The sequence below is a fragment of the Humulus lupulus genome, chromosome 2 (assembly GCF_963169125.1).
Source record: "Humulus lupulus chromosome 2, drHumLupu1.1, whole genome shotgun sequence".
Taxonomy (NCBI): Eukaryota; Viridiplantae; Streptophyta; class Magnoliopsida; order Rosales; family Cannabaceae; genus Humulus; species Humulus lupulus.
Window position 1 is genome coordinate 127,147,835 of NC_084794.1, and position 9,428 is coordinate 127,157,262.

Genomic DNA, 9,428 nt, shown 5'->3' on the forward strand with positions numbered 1-9,428 from the left:
ACAATTCATACTCACACAAGCATATCACAAAACTTTTCATAAACTTCATACACTTTCTAAATGCATATGCCGAAACCTATAGATTACAAAGAATTTCACAAAACTCATAATGCATGAAATACCACTAATCACATAAGAATTTTAAACAAATTCAAACGTGAAATTCTAGACTTGGCCGAAATGTACAAAAAATGTAATACTTTGTTTTACAAAATTTTGATAGAAACTCATGTTTCACATTACCTAAAACTCATAACATGTTTGAAACAAATTTTAAAAACCTCTAAGGACCTAAAAGTTGGTAAAAGGACTATTAATACTCATGTTTTTAATAAACCAATTTCTAAACATTCTTTAAAAATATAATTTTTCCTCGAGGTCAATGACCTCATCGGTAACCATTCGTCACAGAGGAGTGGCCAATGGTGCAGCTTCCAGAGATGCAAGAGCCACTAGGACCAAAGGCATAGCTGCCAAGGGAGAGGGCTATGTCTCCCTCTGGCGCTTCCTCCTAACCAAGTTAGATAGGACGATGCTTTCTGCACAAAGAAACAGATAAGGTTAATCTTTGGAGGGAAAAGGAAGGAAATAGATAGGGTTGATGAAACCATATTGCATGCATGGATATCACCTTGGGGTTGTTGACTCCTTTTTGGATGGCGGAGAAAAACGTCGATAAGATCTTGATAGTCCTAGTACTCTTCATTAGTCCATGGACGCCCCTAGATTTGCCACACTCAAGGAGTCATGGCGAGAATAAGGATTGGTTAGGACTAGTTCCCTACCTTTGATGGGCGTAGTAAACAAAGATTGGGGATTTACCTTGAGGCATAGATGATGATTTTAACCCAGCCTCGAGCTTGGCTTTGAGCCCCTCATCCTCTCTAGCCTTTGTGGTGGCTTGGATTGTGAGTACATTCTTTGTGTGCTCCTTGCAAATATGTTGTTTGTACTAGTATTGAGCCTTCGCCGCAATATACTCCATCTAGAGACTCGCCTTGTAAAATGACTTCTTCGAGTCATGAAAGCTGGTGAGGACCACATAGCTTATCCTTTGGCCATCCCAAAGTAGGGCATATTGCCGAAGATGGGCCTCGGTGACAAGGAAGATGAGATTCATCTTTTCCTTAGGGATGGCATTAATTTTCTTGAACCTTTCGTTGTAGGTGTCAATGAAAGGTGTGCGACGGTAGAGACCTGAAAAGAAATAGTTGAGACTAAGGAGAAACTACAAGCGGAGGACTAATAAACTGAATAACCCAAGGAGTAACACTTACCAACCCTGGCAAAGTCCAGGAGAAGAGTCGGGTTGGTCCGCGTGGGTAAGCCACTTGCCTAGAAGAAGTGGTCCTTGTAGTCCCTTGCGTGGTTCTCATTGTCACTCGGGTTCTTGTACTTCATCCCCAGGTGTGTATGCTTCATCAAAGTATAGTACCCATCCTGCTCATCCTTCTTTGGGCATGGTTGGAAGCTGTAGATATACAATATCTCAGATGGGGATGGAACAAGCCCATTCTTCCTGTTGTACAAAACAAATAGCCCGACTAGCACCCGATTTTCATTTGGGTATAGATGGAATGGAGCTATGCCGATGAACTTCAAGAAGTTGACATAGTATTGGTGTAGTGGCAAGGTTGCACCAGCTTGTAGATAAGATGCACTCCAAGCCCCAAGGTTGTGGGTGCTCTCATGCACTCTCTCATTCTCCTATGACAAGCGTACCCACATGTTGGTGGTGTTCACCCCGTGGTGGGTTATAATCCTCTCCAGTGCTCCCCGATGTTTATCCCTTCTAGGGGTCACCTCTGCCTCGAATCCCTCGGCGGTGTAGGTTTCATTCGACGGCAAGGGGCCCATGTTCGCCTCTTCCTTTGAGATGCCTAGTCGAATGGGCCTGTCTGCTGCTAGGGGTGGTCTTCCCTTAAAATGAGAGTTTGACTACTCTCCACTGCTTGCTTTCTCTTCTCAGGCTATCTCTAACATCTCAGAGTCGAATGCGTAGAATGCCTGCTGGTGTAGTTGTTGAAGGTCCTCGAACATCTGAAGCAAGAAACAAAACAATTAGCGTCATGACCCAAAGAAAGATAGGCCAAAAAACAAGAACCCCTAAGACTGCTACTTAGTCAGAGGATAAGGAAGAAAAACTTCTAAGGGACTGGAGTGTCCTCGAGGCCAAAAGATGGTTGTCGGAGAGCACTACCAGAGACTATGAACATCGTCAGAATCTGGGAATTTTCCATATTCGGGTTAAATATCCAGAAATGTGAAAAGTTTCATACAGAGCGTAAGGGGCCATCTTGACTATTTTGAATGTCAAAATGTGCCCAAAAAGGTCTAAAAGAGGTCAAAATGGCCTTCGAAGTGCCAAAAATTCAAAATCCTAGGCATGCACCTAAAATCCTCAACATAATTAAAAAAAAAAACTCAAATCCAATCAGGAGATTGAGAAGTAAAACTTATTCGAGATGAATCGCTTGTATGTGCTTGTAACGACCCAAATTCACTAATAAGGCTTAAGGGCCTTGATTAGTGTGCCTGGAGGGCATAATGGAGATTATGTGTGATTTTTATGATTAAGATGCATGACTATGATTTAAAGCATGTTATATGACTATGTGTATTATGTTATGTGATAATTACGCTATGTGATTTGTACCACGTGGGTGTGGTGATATCAATGTGATGCACGTGCCGAGACGGTCCTAGAAAGCTAGATAGTGGTAACTGGTGATTTGGTAACCTGCGTAACTGTTAGTAACCATAGGGAGTAACAGGTTTTGCTGGAAAGTGGTAGAATTGTAATGTTAGTAAAAGGACAAGTGTGCCCTTGAGGTTTAGTTAGAAAGGGATATTTGAGGAGGGCTAAAGTGGTCTTTTGGCAGTGAATAGATGAGCTTCAGCTGAGAGGGGAAGTTAGTCACGTATAACACTTAGGAAGTTGATTTATGCTGAAAATTAGAGGAAAAGAGAAGAAGAGGGAAGCTGAAGTTGGGAGACCTAAGAAGAGGATTTTGATGATTCAAGGAAATTAAGCTAAGCCTAGGCCAAGATTACTCAGAGGTAAGGGTCTATCTATGATTTGTTTAAGTTTCAAGTCTGGTTTTTGGAGGATAAGCATGAATTGAAGCAAGTTAGTGGCTTGTTTTGCATGAAAACTCAGCTGGTTTGTCAAGGAGGAATTCAGTTCAAAGCTTGGATTGGAGGAAGCTCAAGTTGAATATCTGATTGAGGTAAGGGTATTAAACAAGTTTGCGATCTCGTAGCTGTTATGATTTAAGGATTTAGAGGTCTGGTTTGTACTTTTCTCAAGTTTTGGTTTAAGTGTTTGAATCTGAAACTTAAGTGTGAATTCTGAGAATAGTTATGTAATTGAGTTAGATTATGACGTTTATAGGTTGTTGTATGGTCTATTTGGGGTTTTGAATTGGTTTTGGGGCTTAGGTAGGAGTTTGGGGTGATTTGGAATGATTTGGGTTCGGGAAAAACGCAGGGAAAAACCCAGGTTTCTGGGCTCGTGAAGGCGCGCCGCGGCGCTGTTCTAGCGCGCCGCGGCGCGAGGCTGTTTCTGGGCAGAGCAAGTCCTCTGACTTTCTGGGCGCCACGGCTCAAACTTGCTGGGCGCCGCGGCCCTACAGGGCTGCGCCACGACGCTAGGCCAATTTCAGGACATGGGATTTTGCAATTTTGAGCTTTTGCTCCGGGGGTTCGGGGGATGTCTTCCATGCGTTGTTTTAGGGATTTGGGGAATTCCGAGAGTGTGGGATTGGTTCCGGAAAGTAGTTTTGGATTGATTAGTGACAAAGGATGTTTCATTTGTGATGTGATTAGGTCTTTGGAGAGGCTCGGGGTAGAGGATCGCGCTCGCGGCTTCGTGGCATCGGAAACTAGTAAATTGAATGGTAAGAAAACTGCACCCGGTTGTATGATTGAGATGGGACTAAGTGCTCCCGGGAATGGTGTTGTGTCAATGTTGGTATCACGCCATGGGACATGTAAAAGTGGTCTAAGAGTACCGTGCATGGTTTTAGCACACAGGGCGCGTATTGGCCACTGGGAGCCAAGAACAACGGGATAACGGAGGGAGAGGGTTGAGGGCGCTAGCCCTGGTTATCGTTTGTGAATTGTGTATGTTATGAACTGATATGCCTAGTATGTGGAACACTTGATTATACTGACTGATGATATATCTGAATTTATGTGATGCAATGTGAGATGTCGACTTGTCTGTTAATTGTTCATGCTCTGTTGTTGTTGTGTTTTCTTGCTGGGCCTTGGCTCACGGGTGCTACGTGGTGCAGGTAAAGGCAAGGGCAAGCTGGACCAAGCCTGAGGTGGAGAGCTCCGAGGTGGAATGTACATAGCCAGCGGTTCGACCGCCATGGTCGAGAAGTGGACCAGGACAGGGATCACCTAACTGCTTGTTTTGCCTTAGTATGGCTGATTGTTGTACATAAACCTTGTGTCTTTTGTAAATGGTCTTTGAACTTGTTATTTTTGGGATCCCATGTAACAGATAATACTTTTTAATGAAAATGTGGCTTTTGAGACCAAAACGCTTTTAACCCTAGTACCTTTATAGTTTCAGTAACACGATTTTATTTAAAAGACTTGATTAGCAAGTCTGGCACTTTATAAACACACAGTGTAACGGTCTTGGCTATCCAGGGCGTTACAGTGCTGATGTGAATCCTGATTTTGAAAAATTATTTGTCGTCTAACCAGAAGTAGGATGATTCTCACCAACCGTCTAGAGTGTCGAGAACTCAGAAAATGGGAGGAATTTGGGAAACAGTGAAGTGAATAGGAAGAGAGGGTCTAAAGGTTAAGAGGTTTTCAATTTTGGAAGCTAAAAGTGCTTTTTGAGAGGTGTTTCTCGAAGTTTTATATTTGAACAACTTGGTGTGGAAAATACTCCACCCTGGCCATTAATTACCTATGACATAGGTACTCAAGAGTGATCCAATAGTTAGAATCCAAGAGGCGTGGATCGTGATCATTATCATGGGAAAAGTACGCCTAGGGTATGGGGTGAAAGGACACCTAGGGTACGGTAAAGATGTTTTGGATCGTGGAATTGACTCCTCATTAATGGCACAGATTGATGGGCCCAACAATAGGGAGTCTAAACGTGGCACTACCTTTTCCAAGAGTGTGACGTCATGAAGAGCCTAAGCGTCGCCTCTCGATAACCTTTCAAATTACTCCTCCCAGTCTAAGTCTCCACTATCTGAAGAAAAGTGAAGAATTGGGGGGCAAATTTTGTCTATGTTTTCACCAGAGAACACATGCAATTCATTAGAGGAGTAATTAAGCTCCTCAAGCGCTACTGAGGTTTCATCCTATGATCTGGCTAGACACGGATGCTCCAAGTGAGGCCACGTCCCGAGGTTTAACCTTGTGGCATGGATGTCTCCAGGTGATGCAATGTCCTGTTACCCGTCTCTAAGGTGTGGATGTCTCCAAGTAAGTTCATACCCCGAGGACCACTCAGATGGTCCTCACTCTCTTCATTTGTCAATCCCCCAGATCAAGGATTTTTTTCCTCGAACCTAGAGTGGCTGCCAGGTGTCATTCGCCGCAGCTGTGGCCCACCACAAGATCATCTCACTACTTTTGGTGGGGCCTCGTGTAGTGGTTTCGAGATCGTACACTCAACAATCGACATTCCCCACAACACTGCCTGACATGGGTGAATGTGCGACATATCCTGACACGGTCAGATACTCGTTCCCCATATGATTGGTAGGTAGCTTTCTGCAAATGGGCCCAGTGTATTCTGCATGGGCCCATATTCTTTATTAGTGCATCCCTGTGTAATTAATTAGGATTTTACTCCCCAAATAATGGGGAATGTTGTATTAATTGTCCATTAAGGGCACTAATGACCCATGCCTCTATCAATAGGGCTAGATATCTCCTCGTAAAGGGTTCAAAACTTTGGCTAGTTAAGCATTACAAACTAGAAGCAATATATACACTGCCTGAGACTCCATTGAAGCATGTGAAAACATGGTTCAAACTAATTAATACCAAAGACTCGTTGACTAGGACTCTTTTATAGACTGAACCACATAAAACCTCTGCCTTATTTTCTTCTAGTTTCTGTCAAGTTCTTAGATTAGGTTGATAGCAAAAAAGGCAGTCTACAGAAGCGATACTTTTTCATAAGTTGTTTTCCAAAAGTTTTGATTGTCAGACTCTCTCTTGGAAAAAGAAAGGGATAGATTTTTCTAAACCTTAAAATCTATTAACAACATCCCCTCTCTATCAAACCTCTCTAGATCTCACATGTTGAGTACATCTAGTGAGTTCTAGAACAACCTTTTGAATCCTACGTGCCCACACACATCCTTGTGTGTTTGCGGATTGGTCTGGAAGATCAACGTGTGAGCTTTCAGAATACAGATAGGAAGATCGTTGATTTATATAGAAAGATTTCTGGACTCTTGATAGGCTACAAGATGTAATTTCTAATCTATTTGTGTTTGATATAATAGATCTATATATGCATGATCCTGTCTGGTATTAATAAACTTTTTTTAAAGAACGCATTCCGATGCGAAATCTGATTTTCATATTTTATACTTGCAATTGGTATCAGAGTATTCTACATATATTTAGGTATATATTAAATGTTGTGTTGTTTCCTTGCATTTGTTATATGTATGTTGATATATATATTGAATGGATGGATGTGTTTATTGAATGTATGGTTGAATGATGGATCGTTAATTATATGGTGCAATTGGGTTAGGATTTTGAATTTCTAGATCTTGTGTAAGCCATAAAGGACATAGGATTTTTTGAAATTTGATTTGAAATATGAGATTTGAAAATTTGTACACAAGAAAAAGAAGAAGAAGGGACCCGAGACATGCACCTTGGAGGCACATGGCACGAGCCCTCGGCAACTAGCAAGCCTCACGAAAGGACCCAGGCGAGCCCCTGCTCCCACGAGTATCGCCCAGCCCGAGCCCCTACTCCAAGCGCGTCAAGTAGGCCCCGCGACCCTGCCTCCAGCGTGTGCTATCTCTAGCCTCTATGCACCCATAAATCTGCGCCTGCAACTATGTCGCGCCTCTGCACCCTACAGTTCCCCAACCACCTGCAACAGCCACTAACCCGAGCCCTTGGCTCGCCATGCCGTCGGCCCTAACCCTAGGGCACCATTCTTGGTGCCCAAACTAAAGATCCTATTTTTGTGTGAATAAATTTTTTATTTAGTTAATTTTAAATTATTTGAATTTAAAATGATAATTATCTTATTTTATTTTTATTAGAAAAATAAAATATCTTTTAGTTGATTAAGATTTAATCTTAAGTTTAAAAAATTATTTTAATATGATTCTTTAATTATTTAAATTCAACTAAATTGAAAAGATGAAAAAAAATGGTTATTTAATTAAAAGTTAGTTTTAATTAAATAAATTAGTTATAAAGTTAGTTTCTAATTAATTAGTTGGGCCTAACAAATTCCTAAGAATTATAAAGAAAGCCTAAAAGAGAGGAGGATCATTCTTGGAGTCATGCAAATAACTTAAGGCTTTTCTTTTTTATAATTTTATTTCTATTTTTTCAAAGGGTTGTAAATTTAGAAATACCCAATAGTACTCGGTTTATCATTTATTGTTTATTTATTTTATTTACTTAAATAAATGTTATTTAATGTTTGATTGATAACATGATCATGAATTATTCAATTACATGCCATTCATGAAACCCCACATAGTTTTTATTAATCGTGCATCTTTTAGAAACATGCTTATTTAGGATTGTCCTAATTGTTTATATGAATTGTTTTAGAAAAATCAATTGCATGTAAACCACTAAGTATTAAATTATTAAAACTTGGTAAATCACACCATAACTTGGTAAACTTGGCCTTTAAAATAACCAACTTTATTTAAAAAGTATTTTAGCAAAGTTAGATGAATGTAGTGGGTAATTATTTAGATCACATTAATTGTAGAAACAGACTCTTATATAATTAAATGTATTTTGTAATTAATTACATTCATAGGGTTATTAATAAACTAGTAATTAATTTGGAATTAATTGATTAGTTTAATAAAACACATTATTTCTAAAATAGTAAGTGAGAGAAGGTGAACATCTCAATGTGACATATGGTCTCCATTATTAGTACAACACCGTGATATATGAATAGGGCCATGAGTCGACTTTGTTTCCGTCCCCCTAAGAAATGTTTCTAGACATATTAATACCAAGGTTGACTTCTTACGAAGATAGGAATGAGTGATGTATTTTAGGCTTGACCGACCCTAAGGATACACTCTTTAAGTTAAGTCATGAATTCTGAAATAATGGGTTACACTTACAAAGATGCAATTAAACTTTTTGCGGTGGATAATTGCATCTTGACCAAATTAACAGTACTTTATGTTTAAAAGAGAAAATAAAGAGTTATTTTAAGTTTTAAATAATAAAGATAAGATTCTCTTATAAGCTATCTAACTTTAACTTGACCGACCCTAAGGCGATGCTTTATTTGTTAGGTAGTTTTATCGTGGAATAGTAAATTGATTGCATTCATGCATTATATTTACTTTCCAAATTATTGATATTTTCAAATAGTAATATTATTGTATATTTATTTTCAGTCATAAAATGTTGCCACCCAATTATTTTCCTATTATGTGCCCGATCATGCATCAAATGATTGATGATCATATAAGCAGAGTTAAACTTACTGAAGAGGATGAAGGATGATGGATAAATTCAACTTTATTTGTTTTTCGGGCCAAAAGCTAAAACATATTTTAATGAAAATGACCTCCTCCTATGCCATCATGGGATGCAAGGAAATAAGAACATGATAAATATGCTGATTGGATGAGATCAAATAGAATGACAAGATTTTATATTCTTAACACCATGGAAGAAAAGTTGAGGAAAAAGTTCGAAGACATTGAATACTCTCGTGATATGTGGGAACAGTCTATGAGGATATACAGACAAGACCAAATTCGCAAAAAAAAGGTAAATATGATTTGCCTTTACCATAAGCTTAATAATGGATTATAATGAATCATTCTGAATCAATGATTTAGAAACCACTAATCATATTTGTGTTCTTCTATACAGACACTTGAGCAATCAAGAGGAACTTGCAGATGGAGAAAAAAAGACTAGAAAGAAGAGAGAGAGAGAGAGAAAGCGTCTAGTTCATGAAAGCGTTGAAGAAAGTTCTTTTATTTTAAAGTTCTTTAGTTTTTGTTAAAAGAAAATTTATTGTTGTTTGAACAATATTTTAGTTTGTTTCTTTTAGTATTTTGAATTTTATTGCGTGTATTGACTTTAGAATATTTTATTTATAATTCGATTATTCTTAATTTTTCTTTAGACATGGAAATGAATATTCAGACTTTAACACTTTCATTTATTGAACAAACGCTGAATAACTCTTA